The 26,442-nt window shown below is 42.4% G+C and overlaps 1 protein-coding gene across 3 annotated transcripts in view; it reads left to right on the forward strand.

The window, feature by feature from the left end:
* DNTT (DNA nucleotidylexotransferase) overlaps window positions 1-26,442 on the forward strand; it is a 291,853-nt gene that overhangs the window by 36,383 nt on the left and 229,028 nt on the right. For 2 of the 3 annotated variants that reach the window (XM_053304897.1, XM_053304900.1), the window contains exon 2: window positions 7,235-7,308. The exons of the other annotated variant lie outside the window; for it this stretch is intronic. The gene's annotated coding sequence lies outside the window, so the exon portion shown is untranslated. The remainder of the gene's footprint in view (window positions 1-7,234; window positions 7,309-26,442) is intronic. 3 annotated transcript variants of the gene reach the window in all.

The raw sequence follows: 26,442 nt of genomic DNA on the forward strand, positions 1-26,442 counted from the left end.
AATCACAATTCACAAGGAAGCAATACAAAACCCGTGAATAATAGGCAAAGCAAAAAATGCAGAGACACAATACAGGGTAAGTCAATACTCCACATATAATCACAAATTGCAACCAGCATCCATCATACAGAAGCAAATAAATACAATAATGTGGGCTGATGAAAACTCCACAGACTCAGAGATGTAATTTTAAATAATAGTTACTACAATGCTGATCGTTTCAAATAGCTGCACATTGGCTTTTTCTAGTGAAGAAAGAGAGTCTATTTTAGGGAGTATGTCTCCCAGTTTGAATGATAACCAAACTTACCATACAGATTGGTCACATTTATTATATCTGAAGAAGAAACTTGTTAAATTGCAGTCTCATGCCTTCAGCCTTAAAGATTACAGCCAAGTCAATAGAATTCCACGTGGATTACGCATTCAAAAATCCCCAGCCGTGTTTGGGGATGATGAGGATTTTAAGTATAGGTGGATTGCCATACTGAATAAGTGTTCATTTGATCTTATGTTGTTAATAATCCAAAAGGCTCTTAAGGAGGCAGAGGTTGTTCAGAAGGAGATTGTGACTTGTGAAACTCAGTTGAAGTAGTTAGTTGTCCCTGATTTGTTTGATAAAAGGTATAAGGATCTTGATGTGAACATTTCACAGTTTCTAGAGACACTCAAGGAATTTAAAAATCGGAAATTTGAAAGAGATAGTCGGGATTATACTTGGGTGATGTTTACAATTGGATTACATCTGCAGGTACACCTAAAAAAATGGTTAGATGGAGGGACCCTATTAGTATATCAGACACTAATGGTACAGATACGGAGTTGTCTACCACTACTTCTGGTGATGAGAGTTACATTCAGGATGGGAGACCATGCTTGGATAGAGCATCCAAGACTCTATCTAGGGGGCCCTATTCTTCTCGCAGGGGCAGGAGACCCCGAGGCAGATGTAGGATATTGAAATTAAGAAGTTTTTTTGGAGATTCACCTCCACGGGTTCCTGATGTAGTTAAACCCATATCAAGGTTTATACCTAGTGGACAGTACCCTGTGGTTCAGGCTTTCCAGAAAGTTGTGGAGAGGGATATCAATAAGTTAGAGTTGAACAACAAAGTGAGATATTCCAATTTTTCAAAAGAGTTTTGGTGTATGAAAAATAATTAAAAATGGGAGCACTATAAGAGCCATCAAGACTCGTGTTCTCAAACACAGATCCAGGCTAAATAACAGAATATTGGATGCCCCATTAGTACCACATTTTGTTAAAAAATCCCATTGACCTTATGATTAGAAGTTTTTTGTATTGTTCAAACATATATCAAGATCCTTGACATACAGAATACACATAAGGTTCTCCTACAAAAAGAATTTCACTGAATTTATAAGTTCAAGACATGTAGACCTATTGGGTTTAATGAAAATTGGGATTTCTCCCATTTCCTTTAAAAATAGGGGAAATGAAGATCAGCACAGCTGGTTAATTATTTCCACCCATCATGTGACTGGTTGATTCATTTGGAGAGTATTTAACTCCAAGGCTGTGTGTTGTTCATTAAGGAATGTAGCATGTTTTAACAGGCACTTGATAGTGCTGCCTTTAATGACAAGGCCATTCCAGATATAAGGTTTGGTTTGTATTTTCATTACTTAATTTCAGTATTTACTTGGCACAACTGTTGTTTCATTATTTTGTTTATCAATATGTAGATTCTTGGTACTTCTGATGAAGACTTTTTTGAAATGGACTATTACCTAGGGAGTCTGTAAAGTTTCAAGGTTCCAGTGCCAAGAAATTTCAAGTTTCAAGGTTCCTGTGCCAAGTTTTCCAGTTTCAAGGTTCCTATGCAGAGTGTTTACCTCTTACTCTTGAGGATTCATTTTCAGCAAACTGGCACCACCAGCATCATATCAGCTACTTGAAATGATCAGCATCGTAGCAACTATTATTTAAAATTACATCTCTGAGTCTGTGGAGTTTTCATCAGCCCACATTATTGTATTTATTTGCTTCTGTATGATGGATGCCTGTTGCAGTTTGTGATTATATGTGGAGTATTGACTTACCCTGTATTGTGTCTCTGCATTTTTTGCTTTGCCTGTTGTTCACAGGTTTTGTATTGCTTCCTTGTACTTGTCACCCGTGCTCCCCTATTTTCTCAAAATCACAATTCACAGTATTCTTTGGGGGAACCCATGAAAGTTAAGTGATAAGGAGAGGAAAGAGGTGCAGTGCAGATAGGACCATTATGTGCAATCGGTGGTGCAAACAAGGCTCTTGTGTTTGCTGTGGCACATTTTGAATGTGAACCTTACAGTGGTTGTTCTGGAAAAGTATTCATCTGATGGGTTTGCTATGTGCTTAGATTGCCTGTCAATCCACAGTGGATCATCACTCATATACTTTTAGGAGCTGGCTCTCAGTCATTTGAGTAAGGAGAAATCAGTTGAGAACCTCCATATACAGAAGTAGTATATCTTCTCATACCAGATGCTGGGAACATACAGAGAAAAACTATTGTACTCAGTGCTTTGACTGGCCAATGGCTGTAATAAAAATTGATAGTACTCAATGCTGTTTGTCTTTGAGATGTATCTGGCTAGTTGCAGCTAGAAATAAAATGCTGCACTAAATGGAACTTTATCCAATCCAGAAAGGAAGTGTTTACCACATTAAGGAATTACATTATTCCTTAATGTGGTAAGGCTTGATGTAACAAACCTTGAGAATCCCTGAGGAAGAGGCTTTGCTCAGTCAGCTACACCATTGTTTCAGTTGGTCATGTGTGTGAGGCTTAGTGTGGATTTTTAAGTGCCTGAGGATTTGCAGAATGAAATTGCTATGATTATAGAATCTAGGTGATTTGTGCATGCTAAAAATGCACAATGCACTTTGTTTTAAAAGTCTGTAGCAAGTTATTTGTAACTGGACTCATACACACTTGTGTTCCATTCAGTTTTTTAATGGAGTTTAGTACCATTAGCAGGTACTAAACACCTGTTTCACCCCCAACATATGTTTAAGAGGGTGTGCTGTATTTAAAGGTTTAAAACTATCTACATTATCTTCTGTTGATGTATCTTTGCGTGCATCTTTTTCTAAGAAATTATCCCTGCTGTATGTGTAGTCTTGCTTTCTATCCTTGTCCAGAGATGGATGAATTTAAGAAATTGCATCAAATGACTTCAATGCAGATTTCATGAGAACCAGAAGGGGGAGCTCATGTGCTTGCTCTGTGGTCTTCATCAAAATAAAACAATATTTTATTTCTTTTCCTGGTCTGAGGTATTTACAAATCGAATCAAGTTCACTCACCTGGTGACAGCAGTGAATGATTTTATATGTTCCTGATTAATAATAAATTAAATAGTTAAAAATGATTCTTGCTAATATATGGAACTCAGAGGTAGTTTATACACTCACCATTATATGCAGTTAGTTTAAATTATACCATGATATTTGGTTATTTTTAATTATATTGGCAAATTTTATAATTTAGTATAAGTAGAGTTAGATCGTTGTGAAACTTTGATAAAATTAAGCCTGGGACTATATTTTGTTTGTGTATGTTACACACCCCTCTCATATCCCAAGTTAACACAGTGATCGCTTTGGATAGTGCCCTGAAAATATTAGAGTTTGGTGACTTAAAAATGCAGAACATTCTGTTCAGAATGTTTTGTTGGGAACATAGAAAATAATGCATACAATTGTTATAAGACCCTTAAGATAAAAGCTTTTTCCTATGGAACTTCTAGCTTGGAACAAGTGTCATTGCAAGCAAGTAATACCTTATTTGCAGGACAGTCTAACAGCCCAGTCGAATGAGCAACCAGAGTCATCCCCACACCAAACATGAAGGTTCCGTTCCGGAAAAACCTCTTGGTTGGCGAATCTGCGGTTGACGAGCCATTGAAAACAATGGCAAACAGGGGGTTAGGGCCGGGAAATTGCGGTCATAAAAGCAAAATACAGTTTTAAAAAATAGGAAAAGGCCCTCCGAATCCCCCTGTCAGTAACAGGAGTGAAGGGTCCTCCAAATCACCCTGACCCCCCAAATTGGGGAGACCCCCCCAACTGCAAAAGCCTCTCATCAAACTGGATACTTGGGATACTTGTGGAAAGTTGGGAGACCGGTCACAATTTCCCAGTCGTGGATACTCAAAGCCGCGATTGGGAAAACTGCAGTTGGCGAGGGTTGACTGTAATTCACAATCTAAGAAGTACGACATTAACAAGCAGGAGTTAAAAGCATCAAGAGTACTGATTCCGATGCCAGTGCAAGGGGACTACATGTTGCACTGGTACTGGGACCTGCTTTAAGCCTATGTAGCAGGAGTAGGGCAGCACTGAATTATGCCAGAAACTGGATAGGGTCATGCATTCCTGTTAGTCTTGCTGGACCACTCGGCAGTGTTGGATACACCTGACCATCGTATCCTTCTGGAATGCCTTGTAGGGATGGCGTTAGCAGGCACTGTGTTGCAAGGTTGGTTCCAGAAGGTGGTGCTGGGAGAATTCAGATTAATGCCTTGGCCGTTAGCCTCTGGTTTCCCACAGGGTTCCATCTTGTCCCTGTTATGAAACTGCTGGGGGAAGTCATCCCAGGTTTTGGCATTGGGTGTCATCAGTATGCAGATGTCGTCCAGCTTTATACTGTATTTACCCAAATCCAGGATGAGGTTTTTTCCAAGTTCTTTGAGTTTAGGAAGTAGGGGGTCATCTTAAATGCACACACCAGGAATCCCTGCTGGGACAGTCAGCTGTGACCAAGAGAATTGGAGCACCACACGAGTTGCTCTGAGATACAGCGGCTGCAGCCCCTCAAAGCCAGTGCTTCTCCCCTCAGTCCTGGAGAGTGTGCACGCATGCCTGAAAACCTCTTCCTCCTGCCTGAGCATGCGTTCTTCTCAGGCACTGCCAGCTGCCTCAGAGGGAGAAGAACAGTGTCTCCTTGTCACGATGCAGTAAAGGAGGAAATCAGGAGAGGCTCATAGGCTCACTTACTTAGGAGTAAGTATTTCACTCAGTGGGACTTACTCCTTTGGAAAAAAAGAAGACACGATTGGGTTTCTATGTGGAGGGATTTCGATTTGAAGGATCAGATCAAAACTAAAAAGCTATCAAATCCGTTGATTTCCACAGAGAAAAAGTTCAACGCATCTTTAAAGTTACAGACACAGACACACTTCATTGAAAACTGTAGAACTGGAAAAGGTGCTGAAGAGGGCAACCAAGATGATCAGGGGTCTAGAGCACCTTCCTTATGAGGCAAGGCTACTATACCTGGGGCATTTTAGCTTAGAAAAAAAGATGAGTGAGGGGAGACATGATAGAAGTCTATAAAATCATGCATGGTGTGGAGTAAGTGGATAGAGAGAAATTTTTTTCCCTTTCTCAAAACACTAGAACCAGGGGTTATCCCATGAAATGGATTGCCAAGAAATTTGGGACCAAAGGGAAGTACGTTTTTACACAACACATAATCAACCGGTGGAATTCTCTGCCACAAGATGTGGTGATAGCCAACAACTTGGATGGCTTTAAGGGGTTTGGATAACTTCATGGAGGAGAGGTCTATCAACAGCTGCTAGTCTGAGGGCTATAGGCCATCTCCAGCCTCAGAGGCAGGATGCCTCCAGTTGCAGGGGAGCAACAGCAGGAGAGCGGGCATGCCCTCAGCTCCTGCCTGTGGGCTTCCCAGCGGCATCTGGTGGGCAACTGTCTGGAACAGGATGCTGGATTAGATGGGCCTTGGATCTGATCCAGCAGGGCTGTTCTTATGTTCTAAAACAAGTTCCAAGTGGGACTTACTTCCAAGTAAGCAGCTACAGAGCTTGGAGAAAACACATTTTCACCAAGGTTTTCAGGCTGTGCTTACTCAAAGATCCGCCACACTTGGGTTTCTCACACTGCCCTGTGCTTTCACCAAGCTCTGCAGCTGCTTACTCAAAAGTAATCCTCAGTCACTAGCAACAACAAGCAACCCTGCATCTCCTTTCAGCATTAGTGAACATACACTCTCAGCTGGGAGAGAGGGGGTCTGTGTTTGCCCCTCTCTCCCGCGGCCCCTTGGAGAGAGGGAAATAAAATCGGGAGGGGTGAAGCTGGGGGGCCCTCTGGAGTTGGGGGCCCCGGGTTCTTTGAACTCATTTGCTCAATTATAGCGACATCTCTGCTCCCAGTTCACACAGAAAAACAGTGAGGTGCAGCATGAGAAGTGCTGGTGCTTCTGAAAGCACTGCCCATCATGTGGAGGGGGCATTTCTTTATGTGCAGAGTTATATCTTTATTGCATATTGATTACAGTTCCTATATGTAAAAAAACAAAAACGAAACAAAACTGTGTGTCCAATATAAGGTTTTCGTTTTTGAGGGAGTGTCATCTTAAATCCAGGGTCCTCTTCCATTTGGGTAAATACAGGTAAATACAGGTTTTTGTGGTGGAGGTAGTTATACCGCGTTGTCTTAGATCTGGGTAAATATGGTATTTCTGTGCCTTTCCCAGCTGGAGATGCTCTTGATGTCCTAAACTGATGTCAGGAGACAGTGAAGGGTGGAAGTGGGCTAACAAACTGAAATTAAATCCAGGCAAGATGAAGGCTGTTTTGATTATGGATACTGTTGAACTGGCAGCAGGTGGTTTATCGGCCTCTTCTTGATGAGGCTGCACTCCCCTTGAAGGATCAGGTTCATAGCCTGGGAATTCTCCTGGATCCAGTGCTGCACCTGGGTGCCCAGAAGTCAGCTGTGCCCCAGAGTTTTTTGTCCAGCCAGTAAGACATCTGCACCCACTTCTGTCTCGATTAGACCTAGCCCTGATGATCCTGTTGGGGGTAATTACTTATATGAGCAGAATATTTCAGGAGCTAACTCACTCCCATTACAGCAGAAGTTATCAGGGTCTCAGGGGCAACAGCTTGTAAATGATAAGCATAGAGATTGACTTAAAGTTAAACTAATCTACTTTACCTGTACCTAACTGCTGTCTACATGGTGGTCAGAGAGAGAAGCATTCTGGGGGAAAGAAGAAGGAAATCATTCCCAGGAAGTTCCTGAGTACACTCTCTATCAATTGAGGGGTCATAGAGGCAGAGATAAACAGGAAAGAGAAGGAGGCCATGACTGACTATCTCTGCTCCCAGTGCCCCTGGGACTGGGTGGTTTACTGGTGCAAAAGGTCGATGCCATCTAGAGCAGGATCTCTAACAGATTTGTGTCCTCATTACTTCTCAGGCGGATAACTATAACATGCTCTACATAGGGCTGTCCTTGAGGATTGCTCACGCACCTTGATCTAGAACGCAGAGGTGAGAGTTTTCAGTTGTATGAGACCCTCAGAACATGTTACACTGGTTCTTTTTCAGCTGCACTATTTATTTTATTTATTTATTTGATTTCTATAGTTATCAGTTTGTTGCTAGGCATTATTCAAGGTGCTGGTGGTGTTTATTAATTATTATTATTATTTTTAATTGGACACTTATATACCACATTTTAACAAAGTTCTCCAAGCAGATTACATAGGAAAAGGAACAAGACGATTCCCTGTCCCAAAAGGACTCACCGTCTAAAAAGTAAAACAGACACCAGTAATAGTAACAAAAGTAAGATCCCAGTAACAGCCACTAGAAAGACACTGTGCTGGTGTTGGATAGGGACAATTGCTCTCCTGCTGCTAAAAATAAGAGGGCCACCACTTTAAAAGGTGCCTTTCCCCCCAGGTATGGAGGAGCCATTAAAGCCCTAGATGGTTTGTGGGACCAAGATTTGAAGGACTAGCTTCTCCTGCAGGAATTGGCTTGCCCTGTAAGAACATCTCAAGAAGCTCTCTAGTGTGTGCCTTCTAGGGATGTGCAAAACGTTTCGGATACAAAACGTTTTGTACCCAAAACAGCCCATTTTGGATGCTTTGTAGACAAAACAAAACACCCATTTTCCAGATCCGAAAGTTTTGAATACAAAACAAAACGCCCCTGTTTCGCCTACAAAACGTTTTGTTGTTTCGGACCTCCATTTTGTGGCGATCTCTGAGATAGTCTCCATTTTGTTTTTGACATCTCTTCAAATTTTCTGTCCTTCCAACCTTCCAATCGGTGACCTAAAGCATGGGCTGACCTGCTGATGATTCCCTCCTTGTTCCCCATTGGCTCTTTTGCTTCTTGCCACCCTTCCCTGACCCCACATTGGCCAGGGGAAGGGTCGAAGAAGGGGCAAGGGTGGGGGGAGTTAAAGGAGGGGTTTTTAATTCATTCAGCAAGTTAGTAGTCGCCATTCTGCCTTTCTGCCTCACTGAAGAGAGAGAGAGAGAGAATGCTCTCAAGAGTTGAGAGAATGCTCTCAAGTTGCCATGATGCCATGCCATTGCCTATGCCTGTCTTGTTGCCAGCCTGCCAGCCTTCTATGGCTACTGCATGCCAGCCTGGGAATGGATTCAGGGGCAGAAGAGTGGGTTGGGTGTAGTGCCCCAATGGGTGCCAGCTAGGCTGCCGCCACCCAAATTCCAAATTCTGATTCTGAAAATTTGGCTACAAAACAAAACAGGTGATTCAGATTTAGAAAATTTGGGTACAAAACAAAATGGGGTGTTTCAATTCAGATACAAATCGAAATGAGAAAAATCCAAAATGCACACCCCTAGTGCCTTCTCCTTTGAAAGTGTGTTAGATGGCCATGTGAGAGGGTCTTTTTAGTAGCTGCCCTTGACATCTCTGTCCTGGGAGGTTTCACTGACCCTCTCTTTGGGGATATTTTGATGGCGGATGCATCAAAAGATTCATCTTTCTTGGCCAACTTTCCCTGATTTGTTTGATGTCTACTCTTGTTCATTTTTCTCCCTCACTTCTTTCCAAGTTTTATTGATTTTATTGTGTTTTGTTTCAATGGTTTTAATTTGGTTGCTGTAAGCCGTCTTGGGTTTCTTTTGGAAGAAAGGCAGGGTATACATTTTTAAGATGAATGAATGAAAAAAATGAACAAATACAACCATGCTGATGGTTATATCCTTCCTATTTTAGCTGTGCCATATAAGGGTTGTTTTTTGTAGGTGGCCTAGGCTTGGGGCTAGCAATGACCTTTCATGCTGGGCACAGGGAACTGCCTGGAAGTATACAGTACTGTAGCATTCGTATGCTGTTGCACTGGGGTAGCTAACTGGGTATGGGCTGATCTTGTAGTAGAGAGCCCGAATTGTCAGCTTTGCTAAGCAGAATTCACATTGATTTCATTTGGATGGGTGACTACATGTGAGCACTGTATACTGTAAGATATTCCTCTTAGGGCATAAGGCCAGAGCTCTGTGGTAAAGCATTTGCTTTGCATGCCGAAGGTTCCAGGTTCAATTCCTGACATCTCCAGGTAGGGCTGAGAAAGACGGGAACCTTGGAAAGCTGCTGCCAGTCAGTGCAGACAATACTTAGCTAGATGGGCCGTAGTGCAGACAATACTGAGCTTGGTAGAAGGCAGCTTCCTGTGTCCCCGTGACCTGACCTGTGCTTGGATGGGAGGCCTGTTGGTAACCCTTTGTGAACCACTCTGAACTCTCCAAAGAATGAGTGAGGAGTAAACCAATAACATTAAAGCTTTATCCTTTGGGCTATTTATTGCCCACTCAGCAGCTCAGACCACAGAGAAAGCTGTGTGTCAATTCCTCTTATATTTCATGCATTTATTAGCATGAAATAAATAATTTCAGCAAATCTCCTCAAATAGCATACAGTGAAAGTAATAACACCATACAGCAACAACAGTACCTGTGCAGAGAGACAGCAGCATCATACAGTAAGAACACAAATGGCAATTGATACAGAGTAGGGTATCTTTGCCGTATTTCTAATTAGGAGGAGACTGCTTTAGCGGCAATATTTGCACTGCTGCAGCTAAAACTGATCCCTGTACTTGGGTTGACTGCTGATTATAAATAACCAAGTAGAAAATACATACAACTCTCAAGGGTGCATCCATTAAAAACTCAGGATGTACTCCTTTCATGTTCTCAGATGTGACAACTGGGACACATTTTAAAGGGACATATACTAAATTCTGTTTTCAAGGGATACATGTTAAATTTTACATATGTGTACCTTTAAGATTTGATGGAAAGTCCTGTTACTCTGTACTTGTGTCTGCACTTAGGCTATAAAATATATTTAAAAAAACAGCCCTTGGGTAATTAAGAGTGAGCATGAGATAAGCTTGTAAAACGGCTTTGAAAAAGCAAATATTTTCTTGTTTTGTGCAATAATGGTACTAGAAATAATCTAATGAAATTAACATACTTCATGCAAAAACAACCACCAGCTGAGATTTCCCCCCTGTTTTCAGTCTACAAAGTTATAGTCAAGTGGAATTAAAACATCTTCAGACAAATTCATGAAAGATCAATGGGTATTGCCAAGGGAGGCTAAGACGTATTTCTACTAGCCAGCAATGTTTCTAAACAGATGGAACTTCTCAGTTAGAAATGGAATGCTCTCCGAGGGCTCTGTGGCCTTTATAACACCTGCCTCTAAAGCACCTGACACTGCTCCATGTCAGACATGGAAGGAGACTTGAGGACATACTGTTCTTTTGAGCAAGTAATACTGTTCTTATTTTCTCACCTCTCTGTTCTTTTTTGGACTCGGATGTTAAGTAAAATCTGTAACCACCATTGAGTACATGTGATGATTCGTGATCACTTGCACGCAGTTTTGACACATTTTTGCAGCTGTAAGTGCAGTACAGGAAGAGAAGGCAAGGGACCAGGTGTGGCCCCCTATGCCTTAAGAGACTTGCCTGGTGGTCTGCCTCCCTCCCCACACACACCTTAGGCTCTTTTCTCTTGCAACCCAGCCTGACTGGGATCTTCCTGGGCAAAATGCTCTGTCAGATGAGCATTTTGAGCCAGCGTGGTGTATTGGTCAGAGTGCTGGACTAGGACCGGGGAGACCTGATTTCAAATCCCCATTCAGCCTTGATACTTGCCGGGTGATTCTGTGCAAGCCACTTCTCTCTCAGCCTAACCTACTTCACAGGGTTGTTGTGAAAGAGAAACTTAAGTATGTAGTACACCGCTCTGGGCTCCTTGGAGGAAGAACAGGATATAAATGTGATGATGATGATGATAATAATCCTAGTAAGGAGAAATGTGGGGAATGGGGGAGTGACTGAAGAGGCTGTAAATGGGGCTCTGGAAGGTGAGGGAGTAAAGACAGGAGACCGGGGTGAAATTTAAGCCTTGTCCTTGGTAGCTAAGACTGCCCGTTTCCCCCCTGTTACAGCAAAATAATAATGAATCATAACATTCATGTTTGAAACTCAAACACAGATGCACACACAGTTTTCCACTCTTATTTTATACCAGAAAGTGAATGAAACTTGTAAACAGCTTGCTTGTCTTGTAAACAGCACATTTCCCACTTGTGTCAGTTGGTGTGGCAGAGATTAAAATAACTCTCTCAGGGAGAAAAAAGAGGTGCCAAAAGTAAGTCCCACCTATGTAATTGGATGACCCACTATCCCTGGATGATCCTTGGGTTCTGTCCTCTATGGTTCAAACTCATGGTTGGAGAGGGAAACACCGCATTGCAATGCAGATGATCATTTGATCACATGATAGTGACTATCCCACACTCTAAATCCTACATTACATCTAGTATTTAAATCCAGAGTAGATAATATATGGTTTTCCATTCGGATGATTTGTACATGGGTGGAGGAATCTAATCACACATTGAAAGTATCATCTGAACCGACCCTTTATCTTTCATATAAGATATGGATCCAGATAATACTTGTATGGAGTTCTGTTTGTAGCTTTAAAAATCCACACACACCCCCTCTCGAGCAACTGCTGGGAGGGTGGGCCTTTCCAAAAAATGAAAAAAAGCCCTGTGGAATTCAAACTCAAGGGACCAATCCAGTGGACTGGGCAAGGATTTCTGGCTCAGCCACCTACTGGAGAGGAGAAAGCTTTGGTCTGTATAGTTTGAAGCCTACCATGAGAAGAGCAGAAGTAGATTCAGGAGGTAAGCAAGCTTTTCTTTTATATAACAACAAACCTTTTTCCTTCAAACTAACTAACAGGAGGAGGGGAGATTTCTCTTTAAGGGAGAAGTCCCAGTGTCAGGGGCATAACAAGGGTGGGGCAGGCAGGGCACGTGCCCTGGGCACCATTGAAGGGGGACCCAAAGTGCCTGCCATGCCCCCCCCCACTCCAACTGTGGTCAGGGAGGTGCCCCGCCATCCCCCTCCCAACTTGTGTTTATTTCAGGAAGCATTTGCTGCCTAAAAGCGTCAATTCCCTTTTCTCTCCCTACAGAGAGGGAGAGAAAGGAAGAATAAATGCTTTCAGGCAGGAAGAAGAAGAGGCAGCAAGAGGCAGGATGCTGAAGAGCTTGCTCTGGCTCTTTGGAGCTTGAGGCCACACTCCCTTTCACATCACATCACCAAACTTAAATGCTTAAATACCACAGAATGCAAAGTCCTTTTGCATTGGAAACTCTCATTGTCATTGTATTTTAATCAAGGTTGAGAAAAATGGATTTTTTAAAAATTAAAAATCTCATTATTTAAAATTTAAATCTGATTTTTTAAAAATTGAATTGATTTTTTGATTTAAATTTGATTTCATTTTTAATTCGTTAAAAAAAGAACCTAGGTCAAAGATATCATCATGCATAATAATCATAACCTCATTATATTATATGAACATGTCAAGAGCAGTATATGAGGATAAGAGATAATAGTCCTCATCAATCCTATCATGCAGGTGGTGTACATGCAGGAACCATACACAGTCAAGCCCTTCCCTGCCGCCCCCAAAGTGCAGTGACAAAGATGGTTAACAAATTAATTGAGGTTTTGAGATGATGGAGTAGACCTGAGTGAGGAGAAGTTATAAATTATTATAAATGCAAGAGATGGGGTAGGGAATAGAAAAGGAAAACAAAAGTGAACAAATTAGTCATGCAGTCCTGAGTAAATGATCTTGGAGTGTATCCTCCACTGTAGAAGGGAAGCACCTAACATGGCAGCAGGCTGTGAAAGGGACCCCATTTGGGAACCATTTAATGATGTTTTTGTGGGTAAGAGAGGCATGTGTGTGAAATGCAAAGAGTGCAACAAAGAAATGCAAGACCCAGTTGCACAAATGAAACAGCATTATGAGAAGTGTGTACCTATTTTCTAAAAAGAAACCCACATCTATCTCTGAATATGCATTAAGGTTATATTAGATTATTAATTTGTTAATTAAAAGATTAACGAGCTTGACTTGTATTTTTGAGCTGATATTATGGTAAAGTTATCTGAAAGATGGGTGTCAGATGTTTGGACAGGGGTGCAATTTCAGTGCTTGCCCTAGGCGCTATTTTCCCTAGATACGCCTCTGCCCAGTGTGTGTATTTGTGTTTGTTTCTTGCCAGGGCTTGCTTTGTGGGTCTCTGTGGCATCAGAGGCGTATCTAGGGAAAATAGCGCCTAGGGCAAACACTGAAATTGCGCCCCCTGTCCAAGCATCTGACACCCATCTTTCAGATAACTTTACCATAATATCAGCTGAAAAATACAAGTCAGGCTCGTTAATCTTTTAATTTTTCAAAAACTATTTTAGCAGTGGACTTAGCCAGACCAAAAAATGCTGGAAAACTACAAATTTCAGTATTCTGGGGCTCATGAAATACCCATATACTATGTGGAGGTGTACTTGGGAAAACTAAACAGAAGTGCCTGTCTAATTCTCTACTATGTATTGTAGCATCACCATTACATAAGTTTTAAAAATCAATGGAGAATTTGACTTTTCCCAGATACTCTGAAAATAATTAAAGGATATGCAGTGTAAACTGTGTCACTGCTTGGAATATATTCTATTCTTTCAGAAAGACAGTTAAAATGAGAGAAAGAGAGCAAGGAACTCCCAGTGGGCCTTAATATTAAGGATTTCACACTGATTCAAAGACAAATTCACCATTAATAGCCATATTAGCAAGACATCACACTTAACTCACTTATCACAAGAAGCAAAGTAAGAGCAAATGAATACAATCCTAGCTCATAAGCATCAGCTCAGTATTCACAAGCCCTGATTCTCTGTACATAGTGCCAATCTGAATATGTGTACAGTGAATCTATTATATATTACTATTTTTTTACCTGTAACACCTTCGGGGGGCTTCCTAAAGGCTGGGGGGGGGCTTGCAAAGGTTCCTCCTCCCCCCACTGGCCTCTAGGCCTCGCACGGACCATTTGAGCATGTGCAGTGGCCATTTTTAAAAATCTTTTTTTAATGGCCACTGAAAAGAAAATGGCCACCGCGCATGCTCAAATGGCCTCTGCAAGGCCTGGCAAGACCTAGGGCCTCACAGAGGCCATTTGAGCATGCACGGTGGCCATTTTGTTTTTGGCAGCCATTTTTTTAAAAAAATTAATTTTACAAAATGGCGCCCCCCTTCAAGTGGCGCCCAGGGCACGTGCCCTGCCTGCCCTACCCCTAGATACGCCCCTGTGTGGCATATATTTGTCGTTTCTTCCTGCCTGGAGGGGGAGCTAGGGGAACAGCTATTAGTGAGTCACACCTGGTGGGAGGGACCACATTCCTGTGAGCCACATTCCTGGGTCTCACTTTGAAGGCCTGAGAGCTTAGCAAACAGGGCATTGGAGTTTTGCATGGAAGTGTGCATGGGGGCCTGAAAGGAGTCCCTTTAATTACAAGGAGCCCAGTGGAAAGAGAAGGTAAGTACTACTCCCTCCTTCATATTCTTGAGAAAGGAAGTTTGAACAGTTAAATAGCTGATCAATATAGCTAAGACCTCACTTTCTAATAAACAATCTCCAAATTCTCTAAACAGCCAACAAAACCAGCTGTGAAGATAGAAAGCCAGCAGGGGAACTGGCACTTCCCAGTGTATTGCACAGTGTCACATGTATGACTGTTTGCTCCATGGGCAGAAGTCATGGGTGTGTGCTCAGTGCAAGGAGCTCCTGGCTCTCAGGGAACAAGTTTTTTCTCTCGAGAACAAGGTAGCGGCTCTGGAGAAGCTCAGAGAGAGATGCAGATGAGACCTTCAGGAACATGGTAGATGCATCCCACTCCAAGGTTGATAGCTGCTCTGCTCTGCTGTCAAGAGGACATCAGTCTGAGGAAGAGAGAAATGCTCCTTTAGAAGGGACCTCTTCTGTGGACTATGAGTCCATGTCCTCTCGCACAGGGGATACTCCTCTGGGGGTGGGGGCCTCCTTGTAGTGGGCAATTCAATCATTAGAGGTATAGAGAGATGGGTCTGTGACCTGCGTGTTGGCTTGCCTGCCTGGTGCGAAGGTTGTGGACATCATGTTGCATCTAGATAAGCTCTTAGGCAGTGCTGGGGAGGAGCTAGCTGTCATGGTGCACATTGGCATCAATGATGTGGGGAAATTTAGCTGGGAGGTCCTGGAAGCCAAATATAGGCTGATCGATAGCATGTTGAGGTCCAGGACCCCCAAGGTAGCATTCTCAGAAATGCTACCTGTTCCACATGCAGGGTCAGCGAGACAGGTACAGCTGAGGGGTTTCAATGTGTGGATGAGATGTTGGTGCCAGGAGGAGGGGTTTAGATTTGTTAGGCACTGGGATCCATTTGGGGGCAAGCAAAGCCTATACAAAAGGGATGGGCTGTACTTGAACCAAGATGGAACCAGACTGCTGGCACTTAAAATCAAAAAGGTTGTGGAGCAGCTTTTAAAATGACACCTGGGGAATAGCTGATAGGAATTGGGCAGTATCTGGTTTGGCAAAAGCCATCCCTTAAGGTATGAGGGTGTAAAAGATTCAGATAAAACAGAAGGGGACAGAGTAGACACATAAAGAGCAGACAGAAGGCTGTGCTAGCTGGTCAAAGAGATCAAAGAGCCAAAAGAAAGATAGCATATACGAGGTAAGAGATTCCGCATATAGGTGCTGCTTATATGCCAGTTGCAAAAGAGGAGACCAAAGTCCCACAGTGCTGTAAAATTTGTTTATTGAAGCCCAACGTGTATCAGCCAAAGCCTTCTTCAGAGGTAAACTAGGACACATAATAACATATTATGAATATTTAAAAGATGCAGACACTGAATTCTTGAAAAACAACTATGGGACAACCTAGTATACAAACTATAATCATTATACACTTACATATTTTCCAATGAAATCCTGTCACAAAAAACACACTTCTTCAAAAACAGGTAAAAACCTGAGGAATAATTTAAAACAGAAACTTGGTTTTACAAAAACAATCTTTCAAAAAAATAAATAAATTCTGAATAACAGCATATAGATACTTACACCCTTAGACTAGCCAGAACTCCTAGAGCAGACAGGAGTCTGCTATTTTCCTCCCATGAGTTTATTCCATTATCAATTTCAACAACAAATTATTAATTATTAAATTAATTCTTCTTCTTTTTCAAGAATTCAGGATCTGCATATTTAAAATATTCATAATATTTTTATTATGTGTCCTAGTTTGTCCCTGAAGAAGATTTTGGCTGATATGTGTTGGGCTTCAATAAACAAATTTTACAGCACTGTGGGACTTTGGTCTTCTCTTTTGCATCTGGACTGGGTGTTTCTCATTTTTCTTCATTGCTTATATGCCAATGCCAGAAGCCTCCGAGCCAAGATGGGTGAGTTGGAGTGCTTGGTTGCAAACACAGAAATAGATATAGTGGGCATTACAGAAACATGGTGGAACAGTGAGAACCAGTGGGACACTTTTATCCCTGGATATGAACTCTAGAAAGGACAAGGAGAGGCACCTTGGAGGTGGAGTAGCATTTTATGTTAAAGGAGGGATAGAATCTAACAAGCTAGAAAACCTAGGAGGGCCAGAGTCCTCCACAGAAACCCTTTGAGTGAGAACTTGCATTTTGGGCGATATAGAAATGTATTAAATAAACAAATACAAGGCCTGAAAGGAAATGTGCTACTGGGGACGTGCTATCGCCCTCTGGATCAAAATGCGGATGGTGACTGGGAGTTGCAGAAGGAAATCAGGAAGCCGTCAAAGAGAGCAGGGGAGTAATAATGGGTGACTTCAATTACCCACATATTGAGTGGGTAAATTCACAGTCAGGTAATGACAAAGAAGTCACATTTCTAGATACGCTGATTGCCTGTGCCCTAGAACAGTTGGTCTTGGAACCAACCAGAGAGAAGGCAACCTTGGGCTTAATCCTGAGTGGCACCCAGGACCTGGTGCGTGATGTCAGTATCATCAGTGAACAGCGACCATAGTGCGATCAAATTCAGCATACATGCGGGGAAAGAATTGCCAAGGAAGTCTAACACAGAGACTTTGAATTTCTGAAGGGAAACTTCTCCAAAATGAGGAGTTTGGTGAAAAGAAAACTGAAAGGGAAAATCAGGAGAGTCACTTTGCTCCAGAATGCATGGAGTTTACTTAAAACTACAACATTAGAAGCCCAGTTAGAATATATACGAAAAAGAAGGAAAGACTTTTTAACAAATCCTTGTTTAAGTGTGCTATTTTTCATTTGGGTTTGCCTTAGTCACATGTCTCTGAAAGCCTAGGACTGCTCAGCCCTTTTGAGAGGGTTTTGCCACTTTACCTCCCCGCTCCCACGTTATTATGGAGAGTGGGTTTTCCCACAATGAAATAAAGTGGATGGTGGCAGGCTGGCAGCCTACTTTGAATCCCTTATCGTCAAGGATTCAACCCCAATGAACTCCCCCTCCTCCTCTGACTCGGGTAGAGTCCTCTCTCTCTCTCTCTCTCTCTCCCTCCCCCTCTCTCTCCCCATCTATATGGGGTACCTGAGCTGAAGGTTTGTGACAGAAGGGATACACTTGTTTAAAAAGATTGAGAACTCCTTTCTTACTCCAGAGAGCGTTCCTGACACTATGAAATACCTAAACTGCCATTATATATGTGAGAAGCAGAGTGGTTTATCACTGTTTTGCAAAAAGGTTATCATAGTATCTGAACATTTCCTTTGTGCACAGTGCAAGTATACATTCTTTCCCAGATATGTGGCTTGCCTTCTTTGTCATCCACTATTTCTTTTGTCAAACTAGTTAAGATTCTCTTTCTGTTAATGGAAGTGGGGATCAATGACGGGCATTGATATTTAATGTTTATATTTGTAATTAATATTTGATAAACATTTCATGTAATTTTTATTTCTGGACATTCTTTGTATAGAATTTTCTCTCTCCATAACTTCAGATAAATTTTGCCACCTGAAGATCTAACACACACACACATTTGAGGTCATTTAAAGCTGATAACTTACATGACAGTGCACACATTACTGTAGAAGAGCTACCAGATGGGCACAGAAGGATGTGCACAAAGCAAATATAATTAATAGTGGCATAGGATAATTTAGTATTGCTCTTTCTAATCTATGAAAATATGCCATAGGACAATTAATATTCCTAATGCCCTTCCTTTGCCAGAGGTGCTGGTTGACACAGTTCTGTCTCATAAAACATCTGCACAATATATAATAGATTGGTCAATTATTTAAAATCTTCCTTTAGTGATAAAGTAATTCTAATGATAACATATACCTATTTGGCACATAATTAATTATTTTTATAACCGTGCCAAATGACTCAAGGTGACTGATACAGTACATTGATCACAGCTGCGTGCCCTGATACAGACTTCTGTGTGCACTCTGATGCTTTATTTATGTCAGTGGAGGGAGCTGGCCTAACTGCACACACAAAGGGTTAGCTCTGTATATTGGCTTGGCTTCCTCCTTTGCAATGAATGACAAATCCCTTCTGGGTGTGCTTTCCATATCCCCCTACTGAATAGGGGAAAGTACTAGACCAGGGTTTCTTAACCTTGGGCCCCCAGATGTTGTTGGATTACAACTCCCATCATCCCCAGATGGCTGAGGACGATGGGAGTTGCAGTCAAAAAACATCTGGGGGCCCAAGGTTAAGAAACGCTGTACTAGACAACGAAATAGGCCACAGTCCAGAACACTGCACAGGTTTGCAGATAAATCCCATCCCTCCCACAGTTTAGCTGTTCTGTAGTTTATAAGCACTTCCATGCCTCAAAACTGTGACTCTTGTTCACCACAAGTGATTAGATGAGTGACTGTCTCCAAGCCTGGCCTAATGACTCGTGCTTTTGAAGCCAAAGAGCTTTAGAGCCAAACAGTATGGCCCTGTATAGAATTATCTGCCATAAGATGTAGTGATGACCACCAGCTTGGATGGCTTAAAAATGGGCCTAGACAAATTCATAGATGACAAGTCTATCAATGGCTACTAGTTTTTATGGCTATAGGCTAACTCCAGGTTCAGAGACAGGATACCTCTAAACTCCAGTTGCAGGGGAGCAACAGCAGGAGAGGGGCATGCTTTTCTCTCCTGGTTGTGGACTTCCTTGAAGCATCAGGTGGGCCACTGTGTGAAACAGGATGCTGAACTAGATAAACTTTAGGCCTGATCCAGCAAGGCTCTTCTTATGGTGTAATGAAATAGATCTGTCATCAAGATCTCCTGCATTTTTTAAAAAAATATGAAGCCTTCCTAATTTGATTGGGCAAATGGCACTAGAGAAGGGGGTGTTTAACCTATTTTCCAGTACCATTATCCTGATCTAAATCCCACCCGCAATGATGCTATCAGCTCCACAGCGGGGAGGAGGGCTGGGAGACAGAACACAGAGAGATAAACAGAATCCTAGATCAGGAAACGACAGACTGAATGTAAACAATTCAGGGTAAAAAATAACCCCCCACATTTGTCATATATCACATGCCCAGGGATGGTTCCAGGTTTCAGGGGATCCCTCTTCAAAGTGCCCTCCTACTGAGCAGTTCCCCTCTATTCCCCCCCCCCCACCTGGGCACAGAATGAGTTTTGTTCTAGGCAGCTGTATCAAGGCTGTGTGCACACACATGCATTCAGAATGGGGTCTTCCTGATTCAACCTGAGTGGGATCTAGAATTAGCTGAGCGGATATTTAAAAACTTGTGTGAGCACGCACATGTGCATGCCTTAGTGTGAGCACTGCTACTGAGTATGCCTCTTTGCATTGCTGGGATATGCGTTGGTATGTTTTAAGAAGCCAACAACAGAGCTCTCTCTCCTCCTGGGGCCCCCCCTGAATAATTCCCCCTTAGAGTCTCCTGTTAGCTTTCAGTTGTGGATGGGATGAGAGAGGAGGCAATGATGGAACAACCATCTTGGCCAAGATGGTTGTTCTGTCACTATGGAGGCTAAGGGAGTCAAGACTACCACTAGGCTTGTGGTCTTAGACAGCTGTCTGAGATGCCAACCTCCCATTCTGGCCTTGTATGCACACAAATGTATTATATCAATCTTGATGTAATCATGAAGAAAATTATCAGAGTGCCTGCTCTCCTATGTTCACTATGTAATGAGAGGAGACCAGGCACTCCTACTTAATAAACACTTGCTAGTAAACTGTATTATACTATATGCTGCTATATTCACATTTATTCAGATAGACACCCTGATAACAAGTAGAAGATTCACTGGCTTAGGAGCTATATCCCCCCCCCCCCGTCCCCAAATTGCCAAACGGCTAGGAAGAGATGCATTTTATCTGCATCTGGAAGAGTGAAACTTTATACCAACTTTAAGCTGCTAAAGAGGACTTTCAGGAGCAAAAAATGTCAGAAATCGCAACATTGACTCTCATTTTTAATGTTTTATGGTGCCGTGTCAGGTCTATGATGAGCAAGGTATGTGTTTGCAACTGATATGCCCAGTAATATATATCTATATTGATTTTTAAAAAATTTGTTATTACATAGGTATTGACTTAATACTTTTTATGTGTAGGTAGTATATTATACAAGGGCTTTAAAAAAAAGATATGGGTGCCTTAGCCTGCTTTGTGCCACTAGGAGAAGTTTGGTCCTGTCTTATTGTTCAAACTACAAACTGAATTCCTGCTTGTGTCAGTTGAGATTTTCAAGGGCAGTATATTTGTGTGTCCCCTGATATTTCAACCAAGAGCAAATGAAAAGAACTATAATGAATTATTAGTGTATCTATAGTGGTGCAATGAAAAACCTGTGGTAAGACACAGCTGAACCAAATTGCCTCTAAATTATAAAACAGCAAGGACTTTTTGCGGGGTTTGAATTATTTGCAAGCAGAATTACAGCTGATAACTACACTAGTCAAAACAAATAGGGTTGTCTGTTATAAATAACTGCTGTTCTTGAAGCAAGACCTTGATGGGCATTAATAACAATTTAAATCAAGAAGAATATGTGAAATTCTAGGCAAGGAGATCTATCAGGTGGCAGCAGTAAATGCAGCTTTTCAGTGGCAGTAGGCTTCCTAAAGGCAGAACTACACTGCATTTTTCAGAGAAAAACATGGGGCCGCCCAGGGCAAGCTCCAGGCTTGAGGGAGCCCTTGGCAAGTGACTTCTGGTGAGCCCCACTCCTACTTGGATGGACCCCCTCGCCTTAATGTGGCAGCAGATGTGGGTTTATTTCATGGTTGTCAGGTTGGCAGCAGCAACAAAAGCATTCTTGTTGGTGGCTGCTGTGATGCCGCATATGGGGCTTTGTGGTGGGGAACGTAGTAGAAAGCAGCCATTGGCTAGAATGCTGTTGTTTCTGTTCCTGACCCGCAACTATGAAAGAAACCTGTGTCTGCTCCCACAGTAAGGGAAGTGGGGTCCGGCTAACTTGACTGGCTTCGGTCTTCCCCAGAAGTCCACAGGACAGGTATCAGCAGTAGGCCCTAGGACCCTCAGCAGCTGCCAAGGCTGTCTTCTGCCAATAATGACCTGTGGACTGCCACCAAGTCCCCATAATGATTGTGAAATACCAAACATTGCTTAACATTTCATTTCCCCCCACCATGTATTGTTCCAAGTGCTTGTAAAGTTATTACAGTGCCTTACCAGAATGTTGGAAGTTGGGAACAGGGTTACTTCTTACTGAGTAATTGGATAGATGACTGCCAGCACCAAAAGATAATACTTATCATTTGTTATAGCACCTTTGAGTGCTTAAAATGCTACACATGAATTGTCATCTTGTAATCCTTACAATAACTCTCTAACTAAGGCAAATTGCCATATTGTATCTGGGGGGATGCAGATGAAGGAGAGTAGCAATGTGCATGAATTGATTCAGTGCGGCCCACCAAATTGTTTCAGCAGTGTGGGGAGTGGTACCTTTAAGCATGAGTAAAGCAGGTCCTTACCTGCTCCTTTGCTGCCTCGCCAGTTTTCCCAGTGCAGTGCTGCACCACTCAGAAGTCCATGTGTGGCTGCAGGGTTTTCCCCAGCAGCCTGTGTGTGGCAGTGTATGCACAGTGGCCAAGCCACACGGCCGCACAGGAACTTCTGAGCAGAGCAATGTTGCGGCAGGGCAGTGGAGGAGCAGGTAAGGACATGCTTTACTCATTCTTAAAGGTACCACTCCCCACCATGACAAAACATTTGTGCGCATCCCTAAAGGGGAGTGACTTTCTTAAAACTATCTAATGAGATCATGGAGGAGGCAAGATTCAAACTGGAGAAGACCTCATTCATAGATCTCTAGATGCTACTTTATACTAGATCTCACTCACTTTCCCCTATATAGCTCTGTAGAGAAAAAGGATAGCTACATAAAAAGCTGGAAATTGAAGGAAAGGGCTTCAAATATCCCTAAGCGAGGTAGATCTTTGCTGTTCTCTCTCTTCACAGCTATGGCCCTGGCTTCCAGAAGTTTTTGGCATGCAATAGGTGTTGGAAGTTAAAGGACTTTGCGCTGTCTCTTGTCTCAGACAGTGGAGGACAGACTAGTAAGTCAGAGGGCTAGAGGGTCAAGACATTGGTCATCCCTTCTCTACTGCTCTGACACTATCCCTTTGAAATGTAGATTGCTAATTTCAGGGATTAACTTTCTTCCTCTCTCCTCCCCTACCTGCCCTTCTGCCTTGCAACATGGCAAGCCTCTCTCCCTGCACCATGTGTGCAGAAAAGATGCAGAATCCATCTGCATCCAGCTAGATAGATAGATTAGAGATCCTAACTCCTCACTTTCCTATCTAGAATGGAGTTCTTTAATAAATGCCTTATATATTGATTTGAAACTATGAATTGGCTCCAAGTTACTTTACTCTCAGCATACACGCATGCCTAACTAAATTTCCGCTGTGTTGTGCCTCTGTGCACTCTGCTATAATGAGAAAGGGATTCTCTCACCACAGAGAATTTCCAACACTAGATGGTTGGAGCAGCTGGAACTTAGGCTGGTCCACCAAGACAATAGTTCTGTTGTTATATGGTTGACATTTACAGTTGCTACGGAAGTGTCTTTCTCCTTCCCCCTTTTTCTGCTCTCTCTCTTTAGTGTGTGGTTTTGCTCACTTGTTTGATGTTTGAATCATCTGGAGATGGTTGCTTTAGCAGGCTTTCCCCAGCACACCTGCTCTCTTCTTGTGGCACTTTGTTGTACAGGTTGCACACATGGTTTTGTGGAGGTTGGTTGGTGTATAGTCCTGACTTTGGGGAGAAGTTGGGCAGGGGGACCTTCAAATCCCCTCTTATACAGTAGCCTTATTTTGCTATATAGTTCATAAGATTCTAAGGTTTTCTCTCTCTCCATATTTCTGTGCTTTTATTAGCTATTGCTTTTATTGTAAGTTTGGCTTGTGTGGTGATTTTGGTTGATTGTACATAGCCTTAGATGCCTTTTAGCTGGAAACAAATGTGGTGGACAAAATGTTTAGAGTAATTCATAGTTAACTCCAGAGCAGAGCTCTGTGGATATGCCCAGAAGATGCATTAGGGGTATGCACAAACGGTTCCTAGTGAACCAGTCTGCCATGAACTAGGCTAGTTCGAGTGGTTTGATCGCAAACCCAGTTCTAAGCAAACCAGTTCAGCAGTTTGGAGGCAAGAGGGGTGAGGGCAAGAGGAGTGAGGGTGGTGCCAGGGGGGCGGCGAGAGGCATCTTTCAAAGTAAATGAGAAGGCCCTTATGACTACCTGCAAGCTGCCTGCAGCAGTGCCACTTCCCCCACATGGCAGCAGCACAGTGCAGCTCTGGCACTCACTGACATCAATTCATGTGCGGAGGCCAGTGAGTGCCGGAGCCATGCTACCACCACCGAACACCACTGCTGCAGGCAGCTTCCAGGTAGTGGTAAGGACCTTCTCATTTACTTTGAAAGATGCCTCTTGCCGCCACCCTGCCCCCCCCACCCCCGGCGCTGCCCTCATGCCTCTCACTCTCATCCCCAAACTGCTGAACTGGTTTGCAGTCCCATGGTTTGGTATGAATTTGATCGGAATTCAGACCAAACGGTGAAAAACGGTCCATGCACACCCCTAATTTGCACTATGGATAACTTTCCTAGCTACACCCTGTCATGTGTGCAGTGGGTGTGGTGGGAGGAGTGAATTTCAGTGACTTGCACTGCCTCTGGAAGTCCCTCTGTTACTTGAAAATGTGCCCCTGAGGGTTGTGTAGTCCTCAGGGATATATTTTTGGGTAACACAAGGCACTTCTGGAAGCAGTGCAAATTATCAGCATGCACTCCTCCTGTTGTACATGTGGCCACAGTGGTAGTGGGATAGCACTCTGCAGCATGGACACATCTTCCTGGAGCATCCACAGAGCACTGCTCTGGATCTCAGCCAGCTTTAATTACTTCTGAGAAATCCTGCTTGGTTTCACACTGCACTCAGTGTGGCCTTCTGCATTATGATTTCCTTTGCTTTTTTTGTGCTTTTGCTTTCAGCTTGGATTTTAATGTTTTGTAGCTGAACATTATGATATATTTTCATCATCATTTTAGATTGTGTAAATAGCTTGGGTTTGTAGGCTTGACTTAAAAAAATAGGATATAAATTTAGAAATGAATTAGGTAAACATTTTTAATTAACTGGGAAATGTGGATGAAATTGGACAGAGTAGCACTTTTAGGAACAGGATTCTCAGTATTTGTGTGGCAATGATGACTTGGAGAGCTAATAATATTCAGCTGGAAAAATTAGGTGCTCCCTCATAATGGCACAGTAATGATATGACATGTTACTTTACACAGCAGTTAGTTCTACATTAAATGAATTCCTCCCTTCAACAGAGCAAATGGCTGAGGATATGACAATGTATTCTTAGAATGTGGGGCAGAAACGAAGTCAGTTATGCCAGTGAACCACTCATTTTCTGAGAATTCTGTTAGTAGCTTTTGTGTCCCTATTTGTCTTCTATGTATGTGTTTTGGTGGTGGGAGGGGGTCCTTTGCTTCATATTTACAAAATAAAAGAGGTAGTTAATTGATTTTGAACCTCCACTTGGGAGGAAGAGCCTCTCACATCTCATCTTACAGTTGAACACCTGTTTGATAAGGCAAGTGGGAGGTGCACTAAGCTCCTTCACATCACTGTTTGAAATTTCTACTGTTTTGAATGGATAGTACAAAGCGAACATCCTCCATTGTCACTCACTCTGCTCTTAAAACTACAGTCTGGTACTTTTGCTTAGTAGCCACAGAGAAAAAGCCTATATTTGCTCTATTTATAGCAGCAGCAGCTACAGGAAAATGCATAAGTAAGAACCTATTATTAATTAAATATGGTATTTAAGGATGAAGGTACTGAAGACACACAGTAATAGGCACCCATTTCTTTGCTTTTTTTGCCTTGCAATATCATGTTTTATAAACTGCTAAAATTACCTGATTATGCCTAAATATTGAAAGTGATGAACAAATAAAAACATCCCATCACTATCTTGATTTGAGTATATTTAAAAGAATTACTAAAACAATATGGCTTTCCCCCCTTAAGTACAGAAGTCACATATTTCCTTATTTAAACTCAGCACACCATCTTGTACTTTCTATTAATTTTAGTTAACTAATTTACACCTATCTTGATTAAGTATAGCATGTTTTCCACCACCAATGATACATAATGTGCTGTAATCAGTCCCTGTTTGGCTCTGCATATGACTACACTAATCTGAAGAATAACAACTGTAAACTCAAAGGTAACATGAGAAAGAAAGTCGAACTAAATTATTCAAAACACAAGTTGAATGTCCGCACTGGAAAGGCAGCAATTATATGAATTTATTAAATACAAAATTTAGTGTTTTAATAACTAATTTAGTTATTAATACAAATTAATAAATAACAGTTGCAGGGGAGCAACAGCAAGAGAGAGGGCATGCCCCATTCTTCTCAGAGTCATTGGGTGGGCCACTCTGTGAAACAGGATGCTGGACTAAATATAGCAGGGATGTGCATGAATCTCGATTCATGCACAGATTTGAAGCACAGATTCGGCATCTTTAGAAGTGAGGAGAGCAGGTCCGTTCCTGCTCCTCTGCTTCTCCATGCAGCTTCCTGCTGCTGCGGCATGCCCCCCAGCACCCCTCACACGGTGACAGCATGGACATGGCCTCCATGCATGTGCAGAGGTCATGTGTGTGCCACTGCTGTGCCATGGTGTAAGGCATGTTGCCACAG

Source organism: Hemicordylus capensis, chromosome 3 (genome assembly GCF_027244095.1).
Source record: "Hemicordylus capensis ecotype Gifberg chromosome 3, rHemCap1.1.pri, whole genome shotgun sequence".
In the NCBI taxonomy this organism is placed as follows: Eukaryota; Metazoa; Chordata; class Lepidosauria; order Squamata; family Cordylidae; genus Hemicordylus; species Hemicordylus capensis.